Genomic DNA, 26,224 nt, shown 5'->3' with positions numbered 1-26,224 from the left:
TTTTCTTCATGAGATTCTCAAACTCCAAGACATATCCTACTGCAACTCAAACATGATTATATTGCCATTGTGAATGAAAAGAAAAATATCATTTTGATTAAAGTGGATGAAGTCGCTACACTGAAGAACTTCTAGTCATAAAATAAATTAGTGGAGGTCCCCAGGGTAAAGGACTTTGAAGTCTTTCTATATATGATCAGATTGACTAGCACTCAGTTAATTTGTATATTGCACTAAAATGTCTGCATGAGTCAATATAGAAAAACAAAAGTGACGAACAGGTCCATTACACTTTTCAAGTCAATGATTAATGTTTAGAATGAAAAGAATAATTTATATCATAGTGATTGCTTTCCATTTCTGTTCCTTTTCTTTACAAAATATGCAGCTATATGCAGTCTTGTTTTATGCTCTACAGTGAATCTATGAAAACCATGGCAGAATAGAAAAAACTATCACCTTAATTCCTCTAGAATGACAATGTCTAATAGATGCTTAAGAACCATAAATCTTAAAATGTCTGGTCAGAAAATCTACCAAGTAATTTTTTTATAAAATATAAAAACTGTTTCAGCAAACATTTGCATGTGCAGGGGTAGGGATGTGAGTGGGAGGTATATGGTAATTTTGACAATTGACTATTTGCTAGGGTGCTGATTGGACAGTGGATGTAGGTGTTACATAAAATTTGAACTCATCATTTGAACATATACAGGGGTAGATAGATGGGTAACAGAACTTCTGGTTCTCTCTTCTCCCACAAGAAGTTTTGTGCTATTATCAGTTGACAAAGTTTCAAGTAATAGCTATCACTCATATTGGAATTGTATATGTCCATGTCGCAGATTGAAAACTCAGAACAAGGAATAACCTGGAATAAAATGTGTCATCTTTTTTCTCAACTTGATCACCTCCTTCATTTCCAGCCAGACACCCATTCTAATGAAGTCATCATCTTCTTACCTATGACAAGCAAAAACTACTTGATTTTCAGGGGTTAAAAGATCATACCAGACGGATAAAGCTAAATTCCCCAAATACATGATTTTTTAGAAATAGTTTCAGTTCCCTTCATAAGAACAATTGTCTTTTAAGAGGAAAATGCATGACATAGTTGATATCTTTTAGTTTGTCTCAAAAGCCACAGTGACTACAACTTTTGGAAAAATGAAAAATTGATCTGATTCATTTGCTAAAATGTCTTTTCTTTCCTACACGTATCCTTAACTTATTCCTATATTTTCTGTAATATACTATAAATAACAAGGAATTGTTATGATAATGCAGAAGTACTTTTAAACAACAGTGAAAAGAGTTTTAGAAAATCCCATGACTTCACAATGGAGATATTGATTGTATGAAAGAAAAACTCACTCATATAAGATCAAATGGTTTACTTAGCTTAGGTCACTTTACTGTGAAACTAAAAACCTTCCTGAAGCATAGTAAAATCCCACATACGTGACTAAGCTCTCTCCTAAAAATAGAAGTGGCTTCAATTAAATTATCAGTGAGGCAATAAGTCAGAACATTCTTAGAGTTCACGAACATCATATGATCTATGTGAAGAAAGATTTTAAAAATAGAAATTTGGCTCAAGAGAGACAAACTATTCCCAGAGCATTTGTTTATGAACATAGTGTTGAGGGGCAAAAATTTACTTACTCTCCCCCAACCCCAATTTTTTGTTTTGAGTATATATGCACACATGCATGCCTGCAAGTTTGTGTGTGTGATTTTTATCTTGTTGGTTTTTGCTCAGTTCTCACAGATCAGAGATAAACAGTTACTGATAAATTTAATAGAGATATTTTCTTTATGAGAGCTGCAAAATTACATTGAAAAGCAATGACCATCTTTTTTATCCTGTTGACTGCAGCAGAACCCTTTTCAAATAACCTAAACATCCATGGCTCTTCTGATGAAGCATCTGAAAGTATTCCTATTTTTGAGCACGGTATTTTACTGTAACATTTGCAGTATTGCAGTACATTAACTATTACACAAGTTATCATGACCTTGTTTTCAGATATATTGATGGAATCCATTTTATGTGTAGAAATAGAATGAGATTAATTCATTTTAAAATGAATTCCATACTTTGCTGGAATTAATAAAACTATAATCCAGGTAGGAGTTTTGATCAGTAGATATTATATGTACATTAAAAACAGGAAAGAAGATTCTTCTGAATAATGGTAGTAGATATTACATAACTCATAGACAAATCCATTAAGTTAAAAAAATCAGTTAACCATTTTCACTGTTCAGTTTCCCATGTGTGTTTATTTTCATAATTAATTTGATTCACTCAAGTGCACATTCAGTGTGACATGTTGGGAATTAGTGCCACACATTTTTGTTTCTGACAGTGTAAGTCCTGGGAAACTACATCATTGTAATTATATCGAACGCCATTCAGAAAGGAATGTCTTGGGAAAATGTTTTCTGGGAGGAATAGAATGCTAAGAGCACCGCAAATTTTCCTGTGAATTTAGAATAACATGAAAATATGTTGCAGGCTTACAGCAAAACCATTAATACAGCATTTGGAAACAGAACACATGCTCAGCAACATTTTCACCTCAGGTAGTAAGGAGGACTACCTTGGAGATTCTTTCTGAGATAGGCTTAGAGTCAGTACTGCTAGAGGGCCATTTATTTTCAATACTTCCCAGGAGCATTATTGGCAAAGGAGCATATTAAGCTGCTATAATTTATTTGTAAAGCCCCTAAAATAGAATTGGCAGAGACTGAATTTCTAAATGAGAAATGATAGTTCTGCAAGACTGGATTTCAGTGTAACTATATTAGAAAGTAACTCATCAAGTTTCACTCTTCTTCATCATAGTATGTGCCAATTCCAAAGAAAGGCATTTATAAGACTGTTGCTTTAGAAAATTGTATGAAGTTCTGAAGAGCCATAGGTAGTTTCTACACACTGAAGTTAGCACTTTATATAGGTAGCAAACCAACGTTTTTCTTTTTATTTGTTTTTAGACATGAGAAACTAGTTAAGGCAACCAATATCTCCACATATTATCCTCACATATCTCTATGAAATTAATATTAAGGATACGTCTATGAGGTTATAATTACATATTAATCACTGTTATCCTCTATGAGATTATATGAGGCTATCTCTATGAGATTAACATTAAATTAAATGTGCTTTCCTTTTCTGTACCTTGACTTATTCTATCTTTGAAGCGTTCTTCCTATTAACTTTGGACCATACTTTGCTGGAATTAATAAAACTACTAAATTAAGCTTCTACTTCTTTGGTATTATGCAGCTCCCTTCCTTTGAGATTTATGATATTTTGAAAGTTTAAAGGAAACAACAAATATTTTACTGCTTTATACCTCAATGTATTAATAAATCTCGCTGAAAATCTTTTAGAGCTGATTTTGTTAACTCTCGTAATTTAAATATTTAAACAGAGCAATCACATTATAAATGCTGGTGGTAGGTTGTTTTTATATAATAAAGAATTTGGCTGGTCTTTGTCTCTAGTTCTTGGGAGGACTTCTATACTCTTGGCATTTTCAGAGTGATAGCAGTGTTTTTGTTATTCATGAACCCCTTAGAGCACAACTGAGTTCATGCTAATAAGGTGACTCAAGATGGGCTTCTAGATAGCTTCAGAGTAGGACCAGCCACTGGAAAGGCCAATCATGTAAGAAAGTTGGGATTTTGAGCCAGCCCAAACTCCAGGGAGGGAAGGGGGGTTAAAGACTTAATTCTATCAAATAGTCAATGATTTAATCAATCGTGCCTATGTAATGAAATACTAATTACCACTCTGGACATTGAAGCTCAAAGGAGCTTCCTGGTTGATGAGCACATTGATGTCCCAAGAGGGTGACATGTCCTGACTCCACAGAGAAGAGTATAGAAGGTCTGTGTTCAGGACCCTCCCAGATCTTCCTTTATGTGTCTTTTCATTTGGCTGTTCCTGATTTGAATCCGTATGATAAAAATGTAGTCATGAGTTTTGCATCTTTCAGAGTTCTGAGAATCATACTACAAATTATCAAATCTGGGGGGTGGTCTAGGGAACCCCTAGAATTTGTAGCCTGTTGTTCAAAAGTGTGGATGAGGTCCCCAGTTGTGTCTGGCATCTAAAGTTAGGGCAGTCTTGTTGGGTAACATGACCTTTAACTTCTGGAGTCTGCACTACCTACCACCAGTTAGTGCCAAAACTGAGTTGCAGTATACCAGTTGGTGTCAAAATGAGTGTAATGCATAGGGACTGTTAAATAAATAAACTGTAAAATTCTGGTGAGGCAGGGTTTATTTTTTTTTGCAGGGACATATTTTAATTACACTGAAAGGACAAATGATAGTGCAGGATAGGAAATAATAACTAAAGAAATTTTTTTTTAAGTGCTAAGGAGCCATTTTCCAGGTAGTACTCAAATGAGAACTATGAAAGAATTTAGATTTCTCTCTGAGTGATGCAAAAGATAGTTAGAGGTAGACTTTTCATCAAGACGGTGGAACAATTGGACACTCATAGGCAAATAAATGGACCAGCTTCATAGCAATGCAAAAATTAACTCATAATTGACCTTAGACCCAAATGTAAAATCTAAAACTATGCAATTTATAGACAGAAACAAAGGAGAAAACTTTTGTGACCAGGATTTAAGCAATACTGAGATACAACCTCAGAAGTATGGTTTACACAAGAACAAATTGATTAGTTGATGTTTGTGAAAATTAAGTACTTCTGCAGTTTGAAAGATATTGGTAAATAAGAGAATTAACAGACAAGCTACAAATGGCAAGAATATTTACAAATGAGACTGGTAAAGGTCCTATATCCAGACTCTCTATAAAAACATTCTCAAAACTCAAAGATAAAAAACAAACAACCCAATTAAAAAATGGGCAAAAATTTAAACAGACACATCACCAATGAAGATAGATATATAGATATATAAAACGGCAAATATGTACATGAAAAGTACTCAGAATAATGCAAATTAAAACCAAAATTAAATACCACCACACAATAGAAATCAAAGAAAGTGTTGATAATAAATGCTGAGTAGGATTAGGAACAACTGGAAATCTCAGACATTGCTGGTGGGAATGCAAAATGACAGTCACTTTGGAAAATATTTTGGCTGTTTCTCATGAAATTAAACAAATGCTAACCATACAATTCAGCAATCTGACTTAAGGATCACCCAAGTGAAATGAAATGTCATGTGCACTCAAAAACCTGTATGCAAATGTTTCAAGTGGCTCTATCTATAATCACCACAGCTAAAAACAACCCAAATATCCTTCAACTGGCAAGTGAATAAACTGTGGTATATCCAAACAATGGAATTGAAAATTCCAATGAACAACTGAAAAGGAATGAACAAGTGATTCAAACACCACCAACAAGGATAAATCTCAAATGCGTCATTCTAAGTGAAAGAAACCAGTCTCAGAAGGATACATATTCTATGATTCCTTTCATTGTTTGCTTTTAAAATTTATATTTGAGAGCAGTGTTATGTTCACAGCAAAATTGAGAGGAAGGTGCAGAGATTTCCTATGTACTCCCTGCCCCCAAACATGTGTAGCCTCCTCAACTATTCATATCCTTTACCAGGATGGTACATTTTTTATAACTGATGAACCTACATTGACACATCACAATCCCCCAAAGTCCATAGTTTGCATTATGGTTCACTCTTGATGTTGTACATTCTGTTGATTTTGAAAAATGTATATTACATGTATCCATCGTTACAGTATCATAGAGGGCTTTCACTTTCCTAAAACTTATCTGTGCTCTGCCTATTTATCCCTACACCCTCCCTATGATTCCTTTTGTGTGACATTTTGGAAAAGGCAAATGGAAGTTTATACATATTAACTAGAGTTTTGGAGACATGATTTTATAAAGATATATCAAAATCATAATCATAAAAACAATAATATCAAGGATAATAATACCACCTTAGATTTGTGTAATATATAATATTAAAAGTCATTTTATTTTTGTGATCCCATTTACTCCTCACACCTCTAGAAATTTGTGTGTATATCTGAATCGTTTGTGCTTTAACAGAATTCTACTATAAGTCAACAAGTTGCCTCCTCTGCTTTATTTCCATTGCATAGTCCTACAGTCTATCACCTAGTAGAATCTCATGTCATTAACAATGACTTATAGTACCATCAGCAATAAGGATGGAACTAATTGATATCATCAATATGTCCTATACTCTCACTGCATGACAACTAAGGGAAAAGTACCTAAGCACTAAGAACAAAAGTTATCTTTGTACTTTGACTAAAACATAGAAAATTACACACACAAATTTAGTAATGCTGTCCTAAGCAAGTATTAAAACTTGGGAAATAATGTCATAACTAAGGCTAGGTGGAAACTAAAGAACCATATTTTTTTTTTTAAGTCATATATATGAACTAACCTCTGAGTGACCTATTCCCTGAAGCCATATGCATTGTAATATATTTTCACAATGTCAGATTTTCAATATCATATGGGTTATTAGAATTTGTGTCACAGCAACCCAAACATTTGAGAACATACTAAAGAAAGTAACTTGAGGAGAGAGTGAAGAGAGGTTTTTGTCATTTATACTTGTAACCAGTCCAGTTTTTAGCTAGTCTCAGTTATGCGGGTTATAAGATTTTAGCCTTGCCTCTGATTTTTTTAAATTTGTCTATACTTTGGGAATATAGTTGTCACACACACAAAAATTGAGATAGAATATATATGCATATGTTTTGCATTTCTTCAAATAGATTTCACAAATGGATTTCTAGCAAAAGCTAGAAAAGTGCATGAATATTTACATATACATGAACACAAATACATGTATTTGTATTCGTACGTTTATATTGCATGTGTTTGCATCGATTTTTCCCATAAGCATCTATAAAATTTCCATAATGATGTTGTTTTAAAGACAATAGGAAGCAAACACTTTCTAGCAATGCAATTAAATCACCTATCATGACGATACCTGAACATACCATGTGACAACACAGCATTGTTATGAGGGAACTATTCCAACATCTGCAGCTCTGAAGTTAATCATGACTCCAGAAAGACCATCCTTCTAACGTGCTGCATGAGAGAGACACTAATTAATCATTAAGTGGTCTGATATCATACAGGGCCTCCACTTCTGTTTCACGTCAACTGGGGTGGTGTGGAGCAGCAACAGCAGTAGCAACAACAGCACTGAACATGATGGGGGAAGTATGGATCACCAAAACTCTGAGAGGACTACAATTTGGAACTGGTACTTAAATTGTTTAATAAATGAGAGCCCATCCTCACTTTACTGATGGATGGGCTGTATTGGCCACTTGCCAGAAGTGTTTTCTAATTTTCACTAATGGGACGTAAATTTCCCTTGATTGTGGAGGTGCGAGCTTTTGAGACTCCTCCTTGAGTCATGGTGGAATAGGATATGCTAACATCAGTACTTTCCAGCAGCTTCACCTTTATAATAACTGCCATAATCCAGTATAAGAGAGGTTACTTTCAATCATGCCACACAATATCCACCCTCAGGAATACTTAACTAGGTGAATCAGACTATCATGATGATAATATACTGCCCTGAAAATATTGTCACTCACTCCTATATGTATATACCTATGATTAGACAGTTGGAAAAGACAGAAGAGTTCACGATGAAAATAAAAAATTTCAATAACTACCAACCAAAGAAACACAATGTTAAAATCTTGGAAAATATATTTTTATTGTTTTTTTTCATCTTCAGAAATATCTAAGCTTTACTGAGGGCTTGCAGTGTGCCAGCCACTCTTCTAAGCATTTAATATGTATTATCTTACTTAGATCTCACAACAACCCTATAAAATAGGTACTATTATGATTATTTTATTATTTTGCATATGGGTGAACTAGAGCATGGAGAAACTTGGTAATTTCCCATGGATACATGAAACTTGGATGGAACTTGGATTTGAATTCCCAGAGGGAGATCTTGATAAAGAATCTCTCCTACAAATATATGTCTACGTGTAACTAACAACTCCCCCAGCAGTGTCAAGGCCAACATGAAAAGAAATCTAACCTTTCCAAGGGTTCTTCTATCCAAGTATTTTCAGGATTCCTGTGACTGCCTACAGTGGTCTATTGAATCAGTCCTCCTTGGTGCTTGCTGCTTCTACATGCTAGGTGGAAGCAAGAGCTCAGGCTCATTTCCTGCCACTGCTGGACAACTCTATACTTTTGGTTTTTTTCAGCAATACCTGTGGTTACTCTTTAAGTAGACCCATGGTTTTGCCCTTGGACATTCTGAGATCAGCCATAACACTCCAATACCTAAAAGAATTGCTAAGAAGCCTGAGGAAATCAGAGCCACCTGGTAGCTTTGTATAAAACCCTCCTCAATGAGGCTACACGTGATGCAGTCATCCCTCAGGAAGTGAGAGAAGATAATCATTTCCAGTCCCACCTTCCTTTCCTCTAAGATTGGGTTGCACTTGGAGCCCATCACTGTCTTTTCCAAAAGTTCCTCAATCTGGGTTGCCTCAGTACATCAGACGTTTATAATACCTTTGAACGTCAAAAAGGAAGAGGTCAGGATCCTGCCCTGTCCCTTCCTTGAAAAGATCCTTGTGCCTTAAGAAAATAGTGATACAAATGAATGCATGGGGTCACTAATTTTATCCACCCAATAGGGCTTAATCCAGGTATCATTTTGTCCATGAAGTCTTCTAGGCAGCTTTTAAGGACACTGTGAGCATTTCTTAATAGTGTTCCATGTGACCTCCATGTTGCCCAAGTCACTCATATTACTTTGTTTCTGTGTTTGTCTGCACTCTTCTTTTAGCATATTACTAAAGGCAGTCTTCTTCTGAGGCAACTACAGCTCTTGTGGTATAAGTAGTAGCCTTCGTGAATACAGAAATACTTGCAAATGAAATCTGATAAAGAGCCTATAACCAGAATATAGAAAGAACTCAAAAAACTCAACAACAACCCAAAGTCCAATTAAAACTAGGCAAAGATTTGAACAGACATTTCATCATAAAGGTATATGGATGTCAAATAACTACTTGAAAAGGAGCTTAATATTGTCTGTCATTAAGGAAATGCAAATTAAGACCACAATGAGATACCACTACACCCTATTAGAACAGCTAAAATTAGAAAGGCTGAGAATACAAAGTGTTGGCATGAATTTGGACCATGTAGAATTCTCATACATCATTTCTGGGAATGCTTAAAGGGATATAGTCCCTTTGGAAAACAGTTTGGAAATTTCTTAAACAGTTAAACAGCCATCAACAATCGGTCCCAGTCATTCCATTACTATGTATTTACATAAGAGAAATGAAAGCGTATATCCATTCCTGGCTGCTCAGCTGCCCCTCTGAACATTCTCATGAACCAGTAAGGAAGATCCCACCCCCTCCCAGTGTGGTAGGGACTGAATCTGGTCTGAATTAGTTAATCTATCAGTAAAGGAAGATTAACTTACTTTAGTTAAAGTAACTTTTTTAAAGTAAATTTTTATTTACTTTACATATATAGATACAAGTACACAAATCATATACAGCTCAATTAATTTTCAAAAGGTGAATAGACCTACATAACCAAATCAGGAAATAACATGTATTCTGCACCTGAAAAATTCACCTCACTTTCCCTGACATGCTCAAGGCAACTCTCTTTATATCAAGAGAGACAGACATAAAGGCAGAAAGGTAGGAGAATAGATTTGACCTGAGAATTATGGCTAGGAAAGCATGGTAGTGTTGTTACTAGCACTTGGAATGGACTGGAATCATAAAAATAAGAAAATTATAATATATTTGAGATAATTGACCTGCCAAACAAAACACAAAAGTCTGAACTAAAAAGTTCTGTAACTGCTCAAAACTTAACCTTCATACAACAGGCAGAGAGTTGAGAAAGCTGCTCAGCAGCCAACTAGCTCATTTTCCCCACTGCTCTTTTTAGATGAAGCCCAGGAAAAAAAGCAATATCCCTGCAGTAGAACCAGAGACCATTAAGAAGAGTGGACACGTAAACAAAATTAGGTCTCCTTTAAGGAATATTTCTCACCCTCAGAGTAGGGAGTCCTCACAGTATCTGTTCAATGGGACTTTGGAAATACATGTACCAGTGACTACTTTGTGGTACTCATTCTTCCTCTTCCCACATAATAATGCTTATTGTGGGTCTTGTCCTTGTATTACCACTTTGTAGTATCCACTATACTATAATGGGAAAATAACTTGTCTTTAGAGTTCATCAGTCTCTAGACCTAGAGACACTATTTCCAAACTGGATGTAGAAAACAATGCACAACATAACACCCAGAGATCCTGGGCTTTGAGCTCAGAATGTTGACTGGATTGACTTTGGATTGACTGGATTCCTTTGGAGAGGGCTGAGTGTGCTATAAGTGCAGAAAGAAAGAAGAAAAGGAATATTTGGTGGCCAGGGGAGTGTACTGTGGCAGAGACAGTGGTTCTCACCAAATTTTCCATCTGACATCCCAGTTTCTTTACTCTTTTTGAAGGGGCCATACACCTAGGTTTGGCTAATGGCAGGTAGGTGGGGGATGATGTATGTCACCCGTAAGCCAAAAAATAGAAGAGTCAGTCATAACTTTTCCCTTGTTGAGGTGACTGACTAAATTCTGTTTCACATGTTGTAGTTACTTAATGATGGAATCTCTATCAGCCTGGGTCCCTGAGGAACTAAGTAAAGTACAACTTTTGATTTTGTTAAGACGCTGGGATTTGGGGGTTAAGTGTCACCACAGTACTACTTAGCCTATTATTTCTAACACAAATGCAGTACAGAATGTGGCTCCCACGGCACTTAGAATTCTGCCTGGCTGTTTTTCAGAACTTTCCAAGAAAGCATTTTTCCAAGATGTTTGCAGCCCAATCCTCTCCCTGACTTAGGGGTCCCTGGATGAAATGAAGGTGAGTGTGGATTTATCATAGATGTCCTTTAAAGAAAAATGAGAAGGGAACTGCCCTTATTCCCAAAGTTTACGCATCCTGAGAAACTGGCAATACAATATGATATAAATCAGAAGGATTGATAAACGCACTCATCCCGAGGTAGCCAGAACTCCCCCTTTTAAGGGTCTGCAGAGAACCACCTCATCAAATCACTGCAAGTGTCCTGAGACACCTGGTTTGTCTTCCTGTGCTGTATGAGACAATCCTTCAAGTTTTCTTTGCCAAATGGTCATCCCTCTTGCTGGTTCTAATGATTTTCAAAGTTGGTAACATTGTAAAGGATCAGAATTAGTATCATTTTCTTTCAAATATTTATTTTTCTTTTTCACTTATCTTCTTATATATTGTTGTCACCACTCTAGAATATAAGCCCCATTGTGCTCACACTGAGACATAGCATGGTATAGTAAAGAGCATAGACAATCTATCAGGGTTTGAATCCAGGTTCACCACTTCTGCAGCCCTGGGGTACAACAGTAAGTAACCATTTGCTGCCTTCATTTCCTCATCTGTAAAATAAGTCTAATATTAATACCTACCTCACAGGGCTGTGCTAAGAATTGCATGAGTTAATACATTTAAGACATTTAGATCAACGTTAGGCACATGTTAAGTCTTCTATAAATGTACCTACTCCACCGAGCTTGGATCTTATCTATATTTTTCACTAAGTTATCCCAAGTGGCTGGTGCATGGCCTTGTGCATGGCATCAGAGGATGGTCCAGAGACAAAAATGGATACTTGTACTTATCACTGTAAGTGTAACTATCTTTGTCCACATACTTGAAAATGTCTTCAGATATGTGTGAAGAGTCCTGCAAAACATAAATTTATTCACAGAGTCTTTACAGTAACTGCCTCTGTAGTCTTTAATAACATACTATAAATCAGCTATTTCGGGATAATTTTCCTGGATCATCTTTGCAAATGTTCTGTTATTAAGACAGAGAAATCAATCCAATATACCACCTATTGCCTTAGGATGTAAATAGTGCAGGATAAATATTTGTTTGCAAGGCTATGAATGAGGCATTAAAACAGCTCATCATCCTGCTGAGTAATAACTGGTAATGATTCTTTCTATCTATTATGGAACGGAAATGTCATTGCATTGTTTGGATAAGACTGTTGAAGCTAAGGACACAATGTTCAGTACTACTTTGTGTTCTACCCTCTTTTTCTCTGACGAGACAAAATACCGAAATCAAATCATGCACACACACACACACACACACACATGCACACACATCAGCGTTATTGATCAGTGGACTAGACCATAGTATAAAAGAGAAAACACTTGTTTTATGCTGATGTAAATTAACTAAGGAAATCTCCGTTATCCATTGTAGGAAACAACGTTACCCTGTTGCATCCACTCCTCATTTCCACTTTGTTTTGACTTCCAACTCAATAAGAGGATGATGAAAGCAAGGAAGACAGAAAAGGTCAATTCATCTGAATTCTGCTGCTCATTTTAAAATATTGAGATTTAGCTAGAGGGAGGAGAGAAAGATGAGAAAATTAGGGTTACAATCAGAAGCTAAGTGAAGCTTCAGTTTTTCGCCCCACTTCAATTTATCTGGGCTGTGTGAACCTCCATTACTACAGACAATTAAGAGTTTCTAAACTGAAGATTCTGTTTATTGGTGTAGCGTTTAAGATTTCTTAGGCTTTAAATTCTTAGACCTAAATGTGCTACTAGTGGAGGGGAGAGAATGCAGCCTATTCTGTGGTAACAATTTGGGACTTAGCTAGAAGACAAATTCCAATGAAAGAATCGTTTTCTCAATACTGCTAATGGCTTCAAGGAAAGGTATAATTACAAGAACGGGGATGAATGTAAATATTGTATAAAGCTTCTTGTCTGGAAGTAAGTGCAGCCTACAGAAAGCATCATATCCTAATGGACGTTTATCCTTATTGGAAAAAGAGTTCAATGTTAATTTAAAACAATTCCTAAACCTCTAGTGTGAATTATAGTTAGAGATTTGAAGGCATCTGCTACGGCAACAACTACAAGCTTTGGAGGAACTAGGTGTCTGCCTGCCTTCCTCTTATTTACGGAACTTTTATGAGTTACATCTGGACTTCCCTGGTGGTGCAGTGGTTAAGAGCCTACCTGCCAATGCAGGGGACACGGGTTCAAGCCCTGGTCCGGGAAGATCCCACATGCTGCAGAGCAACTAAGTCCGTGTGCCACAACTACTTAGCCTGCGCTCTAGAGCCCGTGAGCCACAACTACTGGAGGCCACGTGCCACAACTACTGAAGTCTATGCCCTTAGAGCCCGTGCTCTGCAACAAGAGAAGCCACTGCTGTGAGAAGCCCGCGCACCGCAACAAAGAGTAGCCCCCGCTCGCCACAGCTAGAGAAAGCCCGCACGCAGCAACGAAGACCCAACGCAGCCAAAAATAAATGAATTAATTAATTAAATTTTAAAAAAAAGAGTTACATCTAAATTGCCGTCAAGTCAGACTGTCACACACACAGCCACACACACACAGAGAACATTTTGAAAAGTATTGAAATTGAATTTACAGTTCAATAAAAAGGTATCTTTTTAGTCAGAACTGGAGGAATAAGACAAGTTTCCTTCCATCCAAGGTGCTTCCACTCAAGGTGCCTCCAATGTTCAAAAAGCTCTCCTTTACTACAGACATGTTACTCCAAATAACCAGAAACCAATAATTAATTGACGTATTTCCCCGCTCCACTTGACACCAACAATGATTATGCGGTATTTCAGAAGAAAAAGACAAATCAAATAAAAATAACCAAATATCAGGTTTTATGGAGGAAAAAAAGTACTAATTTCTAGGTTATAACCAGGAACTGTTTGGGCAAGACTCAATCATACACAGTGTCTATGTGTGCAGGTAAAATCTGATAATTAATGTTCAGATAATGAACCACCTCCCACTCCAAGGAAAACCAACCTGAGCCATGAAAATAATTTATTTAACAAAATCAAATTTATAAGATAAAAAGTGCTACTCTAAACCCTTTAGTTATGGAGAAAATTCAGTTGAATGGATCATTTCTTTTTCATCAACATTTTGGTTAAAAAAGTTTGCTGTAACAGTATTCAGTCCTATTTATGGATTAATGATTTTCATTTCAATTTTCAGAAATAACTACCTTTCTGTTGCTTATTTGGCTTTAATTAAGTCACTCCTTCATTTATTCATTCACACATACATTCAACAAATAACAATCACCCAAATGAAGCAAATACTCTACAGGGAAGTAATCTAGTCTATATTCTTACTTAATTTTTATTGTTATAATAGATGTTTTTATGCATTCTAAAAAGAGCATGCTGAATAGCACAATGAAAAATCATATAACCATAAATGAATTTCAACAGCAGTTAATATTTTGCTATATTTTCCTTATCAATTATTTTATATAAGTATTATAAAGTAAATTACAGGCATATTTCCAACTCTAAATATTTTACCATAAAATATTTATTACCATAAATATTAATGCCATAAATAATAAGAACATTTTCAATCCAACCACAGTACCATTTTTACATATAAAATGTATTACTGTAAAAAATAAAAACATTTTTAATCTAACTACAATACCATTGCTACATATAACAAACTTAATAGTAATTCCTTAGTATCACTGAATGCAAAAACTGTATTCAAATTCCCCCAATAGTAATTAAAATGTTTTTGCAGTTCCTTTTTCAAACTAGGACTAAGTCAAGGAATACACATAGCATCCAGGTGTAATATCTTTTAACAATGTACATTTTTTTAAATTGAAACATAACATACTTGCCGAATAATACACTCATTTTAAGTGTAGAGTCAATGGATTGCCACTCATTGAACCCAGCTATTTAACTGCCACTAGTGTCAAGAAATAGACTAGTATCTCAGAAGTGCCAGTATCCCTGCCTGTCCTCGCTCAATCAAATACCTAACCCTCCCCTTTAAATGTAATTGCTATCCTATCTTCTAACACCATGTTGAGAGTTTCATTTTTGTTCTTTTTCAAAGTATCTTGGCTTTCCTTGGTCCTCTGAATAACCGTAACCATATACATTTATTTCAGAAACAGATCTTTGTCCTTCACACATACACAAAAGAAGTCTGTGGAAATATCTACTGGTGTATTGCATACAGAGATCAACCTTAAAAAAAACTGATACTTTAAAATTTTTTAATGTTCCCCAGCATTATTATGACCACCAGCACAATGTTGAAATTACGCAGTCATCCTGCTTTCTTCCTGATATCAGATGAAATATTTCAAAAGGTATCATTAATTGCAATATTAACTGTAAGTGTTATGTTGTTATCCATTATCAAAGTTTTATTTCTGGTTTGCTAAGAAATATTTTAGATGTTGAGTTTTAGCAAATACTTTTTCTACAATTATTGGGATAAGCATGTTTCCTTTTCTTCATTTCATTAATACAATAAATTATAATTTTTAGACATTTTCAAATATTAAAATTATTTAGACTCCTAGGATAGACTCACTTTTCTTGAAATATGTTATTCTTCATCTATGTTTCTGGGTTCAATTTGCAAATATTCTCGTTAGTAATTTTGTATTTATGCTCATGGATAGATTGACCTTTGTTATTTCTTATGGTCTCCATGCCATCTTTTGCTATCAAGATTGCACCAGACTCATAAAATAAGGTAGGAATTGTTCCCTCATTTTTCCATTCTCTGGAAGCATTCATGGAAGATTGAAAATGTTTAATCCTAGTCAATAAACATCTAGACCTAGAGAAGCCATCTGGATCTGGAGGTTTCTTTGTGAAAGGTTTATAGTTGCAGATTAAGTTTAATTAACAGATCGGGAACACTAATGTTTACATTAATTTGCATAAAGTTTGGTAAGGAATTTCTCCAGTTTATCTACTGGCGTAGAGTTGTTCATGATATTCTCATTGTATGTTTGTAGGCTCTGTAGTTGTATTCCCTTTTTCTCATTTCCAAAACTGATTATTAGGTATTCTTTCATTTTTTTTTTTTTTTTTGACTGCACCGCACAACTTGCTGCAGGATCTTATTTCCCCAACCAGGGAGTGAACTGGCGCCCTCGGCAGTGAAAGTGAGGAATCCTAACCACTGGACAGCCAGGGAATTCCTTCTCTTCTTTTTTCTTGATGAGTCTCACAAAGTTTTATCAACTTTATAAGTCTTATCAAAGAAATAGCATTTGGCTCTGATTGCCGTATCTATAGTCTGCTTTTTTATTTTATTAATTTCAGTTCATATAGTTGCTATTTTCTTTCTACATTGGGTTAAATTCTTTTTCTAGCTCTTTGAGATGGCTCCCTAGCTAACTGCATTTTAGTTTATCTTCTTTATTAACATTTCCATTTAAACTATATATTTACCTCTAAGCATGACATTAGCTTTATTTGACCAATTTGATACATAGGGATTTCATTATCATAAAGTCAAATATTTTTCTAATTTTTCCTTGTGATTTATTTATTAACCCATAGGTTATTTTAAAGTATATTGTTTAATTTTCCAAAATATAGGTATTTTCTGATTATCTTTTTCTTATGGGTTTCTAATTTATTTCAATTGTGTTATGAAAATAGACTATAATTTTCCAAATATATGACATTTAAACATCTGCTATATTGCTCAGCTTGTGGTCAATTTTGGAAGAACTTCTAAATACCCTGGAAAGAATATATACTCTACAGGTTTAGGATGCAGTAATAGATAAATCAGTTAAATTTTACTAATTATGTTGTTCAAATCTTCTATATCCTTACTGATTTTTGTCTGTTTATTCTATCAGTTACTGAAGGAAATGTATTCACATTTCCAACCTTGATTATGGTTTTCATCTGTCTCTTTTTAGTTCTATAGATTTTGCTTTACATATATTTTTCATTAAAATTTAGAATAATTTTATCTTCTGAACTTTTAGCACAGTGAAGTCCCTCTTTATCTCTAATGATGCTTTATGTTAATACAGCTCCAGCAACTTCTATTTGGTTGATGCTTGCATAGTATATATATTTCCATTTGTTTTATTTTCAATCTTTTTATTTAGCCTTAAATTTAAAATGTGTCTCTTATAAGTAGCATATTAAAAAATAAGCACTTTGTATGATATTATTGTTTTGATGCATTTAGTTCATTTACACTTAATGAAAACACTGATTTATTAGGTTTAAAGATTCTATTTCTAGTCTATTCATTTCTCAATTTTCCTTTCAATTAGAGTTTTTCTTACACATTTTTACATTATTATTTTAGAGATTTATTTGACATACATTCTGGAGGTATTACATTCTAGTATAAATTATTACTTTGCATATTCACTTAGATATACAAAGACTTTAGAACATTTTAACTCCTTTTATCAGCCCCCCCCACAACTTATGTGCTATTTTACTGCATAATTTCATTGTAGATGTACATTCTAAACCCCAGAAGACATGGTTATTATTTTCCACAGTCAATATCCATTCAGATTTATTCACATAGACATTCTTACCTCCAATATTGATTACTTCTTTAGTCTTCAGACTTCCTTTTGGGATCATTGTCCTTCAGCCTGAAAAACTACTCTCAGTAATTCATTCAGGGCAGTCTACTGCTTGTAGCAAGTTTTCTGGGGTTTTTTTTTTGTTTTTTTGTTTGTTTGTTTGTTTGTTTTTACCGGTACGCAGGCCTCTCACTGTTGTGGCCTCTCCCGTTGAGGAGCACAGGCTCTGGATGCGCAGGCTCAGCAGCCATGGCTCACGGGCCCAGCCACTCTGTGGCATGTGGGATCTTCCCAGACCGGGGCACAAACCCGTGTCCCCTGCATCAGCAGGCGGACTCTCAACCACTGCGCCACCAGGGAAGCCCAAGTTTTCTGTTTTGTTTGTCTGAAAATACCTTAAGTATTCCTTTATTTTCAAAAAGATATTTTCATTGCAGGTAGAATCTTAGGTAGGCATTTACATTTTCTTTTCACCACTTGGAAAATATCACTCTATGTCTTTTGTTTCCATTGTTTCTATTAAGAGGTCAGTTATCTGTCTTATTATTGTTGTCCCTTGGATGATAATATGCTTTTTTATTCTCTATCTTCAATATCTTTCTTTTAATTTCATCAGCAGTCTTACTGTAGCGTACCTAAGTGTAATTTTCTTTGTATATATTCTTTATGAGATTCACACATTCTTAAATCAATGGCTTGATGAACAGTTACCAGTTATTACGTCTTCAAACATTGTTCCTGCCCCATTATCTATTATTTCTCCTTCATGGAGTCCAAGCATACTTTGTTTTGAGATCTTATCATGCCCTTTTCTAAGATTTCTTTAATTTTGCTCTTTTTATATGCTGCTTTTCAAATTTTCTTCTTGCCTAGGTTTCAGTTCACCAATGTTTTTCTGTTGTGTTGAATATAAATATAGATTTCAGTTTACCAATTGTTTTCTGTTGTGTTGAATAGTTGTGATGAATGTGTTATCATTAATATAAAATATTAATTTTATATATTGTTGTTTCAGTATAATTACCATTCAGCTCTTTTTTATTGCTTTGATGGCTCTGCTGAAAGTCTCAATCTTGTCTTTTAATACTTTGGAAACATGATCATAGTCATTAAAAGTCCTTGTATGATAACTTAATTACTTATACCCACTAAACTGTGCCCACTTTAGGTTTTGGTTGTTTACTGTTTTTTGTTTGTTTGTTTGTTTGTTTGTTTTTGTGGTACACAGGCCTCTCACTGCTGTGGTCTCTCTCTTTGTGGAGCACAGGCTCCAGACGCGCAGGCTCAGCGGCCATGGCTCACGGGCCCAGCCGCTTCGCGGCATGTGGGATCTTCCCGGACCGGGGCACGAATCCATGTCCCCTGCATCGGCAGGAGGACTCTCAGCCACTGTGCCACCAGCGAAGCCCTGTTTGTTTTTTTCACATGCCTTAAATTGAATGTTTTTGTGTGTATACAACCGGATATTTTTAATTTATTATTAGAAATTATACATGAAATACTTACACAAATATTGAAGGCTCTGCATGATGTCATCTTCCTCTAGAAAGGTTATAATTTTAGTTTTACTTTCTACAAACAGGTAAATAATGAAATGAGCAATCTCAGATTACATTAATCCAGTCAAGGATTAAGAGGAAAAAAAATTTAACCCATCTTTAATTATTGTAAGGACTGACCTTTATAGCTCATTCTTACTCATAGGAAGGTTGCTTCCTAAAAATCTAAGGTGTTTCCTAAGGTCTGTCCTCATTAGTGAGCCAAGAACTTTGATTTTTCATGAATGTGCCAAAACCTACACTTAGCTTCTCAGCCTCTAGGCTGCCAGGTTCCTTCTTCTCCATGGCTCTGCAATTTTTCATCACATTGGTAGCTCTGCGACATCTGCAACAATCTTTTTGGTATGTTGTTCATATTTTCTAGTTGTTCTTCATGATTGGTTTAGTCTGAACTATAGGTTCCATTGATACAGGTGGAACACCTGTCCTAATTATCTTTTAGTCTAGAATAGTTACATCTTTTTCTCATGATATTGACTTACTGAAGAGACTAGTACAGTTGTCCTTTAGGATCCTCGACTTTAGATTTGTGATTGTTTCCTTCTGATGGCATCTATTTAGCTAATCTATCCTATATGTTTCACATAAAGTTATATCTAAAGACCCTATTAGGATAATATTAAGTATTTTGGCAAGAAAACTTCATAAGTAATACTATATTCCTCATAACTTATTATATTGAAAGAGAAATAATTTTGGTCACAAGTTTAAAGTAATGAAATCTTGATAGTTTCATTGTAAAGTCGTACATTCTCCCCTTTCTACCAGGATGTAACCAGCCAATTGATATCCTGACATAATTACGTATATTGCTAAGTTTCCCATCAACCTTTCATTGCATATTTTGGTATAAATTGACAGCTTTTACCTGAATCCATTTTTTTCCCTAAGATTACATTATGGAAATTTCCTGATACTATAATTTCCTCTATATTTATCTTCTGTAATGAAGAATGTTTCCTCATCAATTGAGGCTATTTTATTACCCTGAAATATACTTCTTAGTGGAATATCAATAAAAATGCTTAAACCTTTATGTTTATTTTCAATTTTCTTTAAAAAAATGCTGAAGAATAGGCAGTTCCAATAATGATAAACCAGGTTGTATTTCATGTATTGATTATCATTGTGGACTCAGGAGTTTTTATATATTCAGAATGTTTCAGTTCCAATATTTTAGTCTCTGCCTTTATGAAGTTATATTTCTAAGGGGAAGACAAAGACTAATATGTCAACAATAGACAAACAAAAAAACTGATAATAATTACTAACATAACAAAACAAGGACTATTTTGAATTGTGCATAATATTGGTAGGTCAACTGTAGTAAATAGACACCAAAAAGTATAATGGAAACCCCAGCAAGTATAATTTCTCGAACATAATAAAATGTGTTTCTCACTCACATAATAGTACTGTGCAGGTAAATGGTTAGGAAGGATGTACTTCTGTTATTCAGAGATCAAGGTTGACTGAGGCACTCTCACCTTCAGTGTATCTTGTAAATTCACCGCAGGGTTGTTGCATTCCAGCTGACCAGAAAGTGAAAAGACTGAAGAACCCCACATGGGAATATTTAATGGGAAATGGTGCTTACCACTTCTACTCATGAGCCATTGGCCTGAAATCATGACCCTACCAAATCAAGAAAGTCTTGTGTCCAGCAAGAAGAGAACATGAATTTTGGGGAGTTAATATCACAGGTTCAGAGGAGGAAGTGACATAGGAAATGACAGACATGTAAAGAAATGTGACATGAGAAACTCTGAGGGAAGACCTTCTCATCAAAGAGAATAGCTCTGATCTGAAAGAATCAACAAAATTGGCCTGTTCAACAAATAGTAAGAAGGCAAGTGGTGACTGAAGCATAGTGAGCAAGGAGAGAGATTAAAGGTCAGAGGGATAGGCAAATGGATCCCATTTGTCTTTTTATACCTTAAACATCATGTTAAGGATGTTATAATTCTTACTAAGTATAAAAGAATTCAATGAAAATTTTTGTAATCTATGTTTTGGAAAGAGATCTCTTGCTGTTGTAGTAAAAATAAAATGTAGCAATGCAGGAGTGGAATCAGGGAGACCAGGTAGAAAACTTTTTAGCATCCCTGGTAATAACTGACAGATACTTGATCTAGGATAGTTGTTGGCAGTTCATGACAAGAAGACATATTAGGCATCCTTTCGTTCCACTCTTTCTCTCACACTTCCTATCCTGTGTGTCAGGAAATCCTCCTGACCCTACTTTAAAATACTTCCAGAATCTTACCACTTTTCACCACTTTGAATACTAATACCCTGGTCCAAGTCTTCTGTCTCCTCTGGAGCTCACAATGACCTCCTCCCAGCTCTCCTGCATCTCTCTTGCCTCACTAGAACTAATTCTTAAATGGCAACCAAAGCAAGCCTTTTAAAATCTAAGTTAGTACATCACCCCTTGCTTAAAACCCTCTAGTGGTTTCCCATCTCTTTCAGATCAAAAGCCAAAGTCAGGACAATGACCTACAAGGCTGTCCATGGGCTGATTCCTTTCAGTTCATGATTTTCCTTTCTTTTCAACTCTTGTCCCTGACCCATTCCATCTAGCTGCCTTGCTATTCCTATGATAGCAAGCCAGTCATGCTTAGAGTTTTTACTGTTTTCTCTGCCTGCTCTGTCTTATCAATTCTACTTCCCTGACTCTTTCCTGTTTTTTCTACAATCTCACATTCTCTCTGAATCCTGTGTGAGTAAACTATTGAATGCAATACACACATGGCCCCACCTCATGTCCTTATTCACCTCCCTTGCTCTATTTTTTTCATTGTGTATTTTACTTTCTGACATTCTCTATGCTTATTTAAAATATTTATGGCTTATTTTTTATTTCTTCTGTACCCTCACCCAGAGTTAAGCTCCATGAACACAGGTATCTTTGTCTGTTTTGTTCACTGATGTCTTCAAGTGTCTAAAATTGAACCCAGCACATAGAAGTTCCTCAATTAATGAAAGTTACTGATTTAATGAGTGAATAAATGAATGAGTGAAGGCCAGAGCTAGCATACAGTGTAAAGAGACACAATTTTTTCTTTGAGGATGTGGCATTTTATCACAGATATGAAGCCAGCAAGGAGCAGATGAGGAGGCTCCAGAAAGATCTTTCAGATCTTATTGGCCAAGGTGCTTAGATTATGTATTTAATCAAGGAACCCAGGGGCCAGGTTTATTTGGAACTTGTATAATGGTGGATAAAGAAGGCAGTCTGTCCAGGAAGATTAACTCGGGAGTAAGAAAGAAATACACATTGAAGTGTCAACCTAAATAATCCATGTTCAGTTTGGTTTTGGTTTTGCAAACTGCCCAGTTTAATCTGGTGTGACTGCAAGGTCTCAATTTTCACACCTAACATAAAATAACAGAAAGTCAGATATATATATAGAGATTACATCTCTCATTTCTAAAAGTCCTAAGCATGTACAATTAATCTCTGGGTATGTTTTGGAAGTTGTCATAAGAGGAGTATATTCTGCATTCAAGGTGAGAATTACTCCTAGTTAAACAGAAAGCAACAATAATCAGGCCCATTGTTGACGTCTAGCTCTGCCAATGAGTATTATCAATCTATGGAAGGTAAAAGAAGTCAAGAAGATTTTTATCAAAATGGCTGAACCAGAAAGGAACTGAAAACAAAGAGAAAGGGCTCAGATTAAGTGTCACTGCATGAATCTGACTCTTTCCACGGCTATGGGCTTTTCAGAATCAAGCCTCTTTCTATTATTTTGTTCATTTTGTGGACACCTTCCTTTCCTACTCTGCTGCTGTCCTTTTTTTTTTTTTTTTTGGTTTCCCCCTTTTCATCAATAGTCCAATCCAAGTGCAAAAGTACCAAGAATGTTAGATCCTTACACTGAATACAATGGGCTATATATATTTGGAGCATTCACTGTGGAACTTTTTCTGCTCTAAAAGGCCTTAAGTTTGGCACCTTTATTTTATACCTGCAGTACATTTCAGTCAGCAAAAAAAGATTGTCTTTTTTTCCTACCTACCATTGTAATCAAACATAATGGAAAGAATGACAATGGCCACCATGACCAAAATTCACTCATATTTTATTTGAGATTTGGAAGAATATAAGTGACTGAAAACTTATATCTGTAACACAGTTTATCTCCAGCTATCCATTCCTTAATATTTATCATTGTCCAACTAGTAAAATCAATTTGCCAATAAGATATATATATGTAAACATGTACAATTACATTCTTAGTATACAAAAATGCACAATAAACCTTTGCCTCTGCTCAAATTTCAGTTAAAAATATTCTTAATATATGTAATCCATGCCAAGTTTAATTGTCTGTTGAGAATAAATTTTTTTCCAGTAGAAAAAATAATTTTTGTATAAGAATTTTCATCACCTGTCAGATATTGCTAATCACTTATGACATTTTTTTCACATATAAAGAATAACCCAGAAATAATAAATACAATGGTTATCATTTCAATTAAAAAAGAAACTTTACTACTACTTTCTGTTATTTTGTAATAGTATAATGTAACTGTTTATCTAAGAGAGGAAGATGAGGATAAGAAGTTCAGAACAGTCAACTCTTAGAAACACTTTAATCAAGAGTCATATATAAGCTATGATTAAGGAAGCAAAGGAATGTTTTATATAATGATTTTAAATATACCTTTATATCAAGGCAAAGCCAGTAAAAATGAGCAGGACAAAAAAAAAACAAAAAAAAAGGGAATCCAGGATACTATATAGCACACGGTTTTTTTTCTTAGTAATCACCTCTCCACTTCTCACAGATGACCCCTAAAACTTGGGCACCCTTTCTGCTCAAAATGAATGGTATTCTATCTGCACATGTAAGTGATGGATAGAGGCAAACCTTTTCTAGTTCCTGCTTGCTCTCCCAACATTTAACAGCCCATGGAGATGTTCATCCACATCCTACCCCTGTACTGTATATAATACAAGATTTCCTGTCTGGGAAAGATTTACATTCATCACTTCTCTAAAAATTCTACACTGTCTTGAAAACCCTAATGACTTTTAGCTGTGTATTTTTTTCTAGATTTTTTTCTCACTCTTATTTCTATGAGATTACAATGATCTAGCAATTTTAAAGACTAAAAGTATATGAATAACATAATTATATACTCCCCAATCTGGTTAATACATTTTGGAGACTGAATGACTTTTTCAAGGCCATGTATACTACAAAAGCATGACTAAAATGAGAAACCATTTCACAGGAGCCATTTATAAAATCACTTTCTCAATCAAGTACTTTTTATTTTTTCACAAACTCATTATGGAAAAAAAAGAAAGAAGAAATAAAGAGATTGCAGCCCAACCATTAGATATAACTAGTTCCCAGTGACTTTTTAGCAGAGTACAAAGCATTGTTTTTGCTAGGTTTGATTTATTTTTTACATCTATTTCTGAAAAGACACATTCTAGAGGTTGAGAAAATAGATATGCCAAGACCATATATGATAAGAGAACACTAACCCACAACCTCATCAGCAACCAGCTTGAGAAGCCAAACACAGTTTCTGTAGCAACTGGCCCAGAGTAGTGAAGAGTTGATTGATGACCCAGCTTCCCTATTTTTTTGCCTAGCTCCCAACTCATGACCAACCAGAGAAAGCCAGATATACTGAATATTTTCTCTCCTCTACCAGTCTTTGCACCTCTGCCAAATTCAAGTGATGGTGACTAACTCACTTGCAATAGTGAATTCTGTTTAACTAGCCTCTGTTTGTTCCCATTTGGGTGGTCTTCATTTATTTCTACAAAGTAAAACCTTGAAGAAATGACTGAGGCTCACCCACTTTCCAGGCAGCACTCTTGCAGTGGATACCACGAAGTGGGTTCAGTAATTTAACCACGTCAGAGAGAAAAACAAAGCTCAAGGATTCTAAGGCAGCCATACACCACCTCCAAGAGCATCCATGGGAAAATGGGGAGGCCTGGACAGTCCCCACCTGGCATCCTCAGGACAAAGCCTTGAAGGAGAGCCTTGAAATCTACAACGTTTCTTGGGAGGATAAAATGAAATAATGGATGTGAGTGTGTTTTTAAAAAGCAAAGTATTATGGAGACCTTCAAGATGGCAGAGGAGTAAGACGTGGAGATAGATTACCTTCCTCCCCACAAATACATCGGAAATACATCTACATGTGAACAACTACAGAACACACGCAGAACACTGGCAGAATAGACCTCAGACTTCCCAAAAGATATATATATTTTTTTCCTTTTTCTCTTTTTGTGAGTGTGCATGTGTATGCTCCTTTGAGTCATTTTGTATGGATAGTTTTGCATTTACCATTTGTCCTAGGGTTCTGTCTGTCTAGGTATTTTGGGGAGGTCTTTTTGTTTTGTATAGTTTTTAGAGCTTGTTATGACTGGTGGATTTGTTTTTGGTTAGATTGTTCCCTTCTTTCTTTTTTTATTTCTTTTTAATTTTTAATAATTAAAAAAATTTTTTTCATTTAATAATTATTTTATTTTATTTCTTCCTTTCTTTTTTTCTCCCTTTTCTTCTGAGCCATGTGGCTGACAGAGTCTTGGTGTTCTGGCTGGGTGTCAGGCCTGTGCTTCTGAGATGAGAGAGCTGAGTTGAGGATATTGGTCCACCAAAGACCTCCTGGATGCATGTAATATCAAACAGCGAAACCTCTCTCATAGATCTCCATCTCAACACTAAGACCCAGCTCCACTCAATGACCAGCAAGCTACAGTGCTGGACACCTTATGCCAAACAACTAGCAAGACAGGAACACAACCCCACTCATTAGCAGAGAAGCTGTCTAAAATCACAATAAGGTCATACACACCCAAAAACACACCACTGGACGTGGTCCTGCCCATCAGAAAGACAAGATCCAGCCTCATCCACCAGAACACCTGGTTGAGAGGCACCAGTCCTCTCAATGAGGAAGCCTACACAACCCACTGAACCAACCTTAGCCACTGGAGCAGACACCTAAAACAACAGGAACTATGAACCTGCAGCCTATGAAAAGGAGACCCCAAACATGGTAAGTTAAGCAAAATGAGAAGACAGAGAAACACACAGCAGATGAAGGAGCAAGGTAAAAACCCACCAGCCCAAATGAAGAGTAAATAGGCAGTCTACCTGAAAAAAGAATTCAGAGTAATGATAGTAACCATG

This window comes from Delphinapterus leucas, chromosome 12, assembly GCF_059928025.1.
Source record: "Delphinapterus leucas isolate spDelLeu-1000000601 "Yukka" chromosome 12, BTC_Dleu_Yukka2, whole genome shotgun sequence".
Taxonomy (NCBI): Eukaryota; Metazoa; Chordata; class Mammalia; order Artiodactyla; family Monodontidae; genus Delphinapterus; species Delphinapterus leucas.
Note: the sequence above shows the minus strand (reverse complement) of the source record.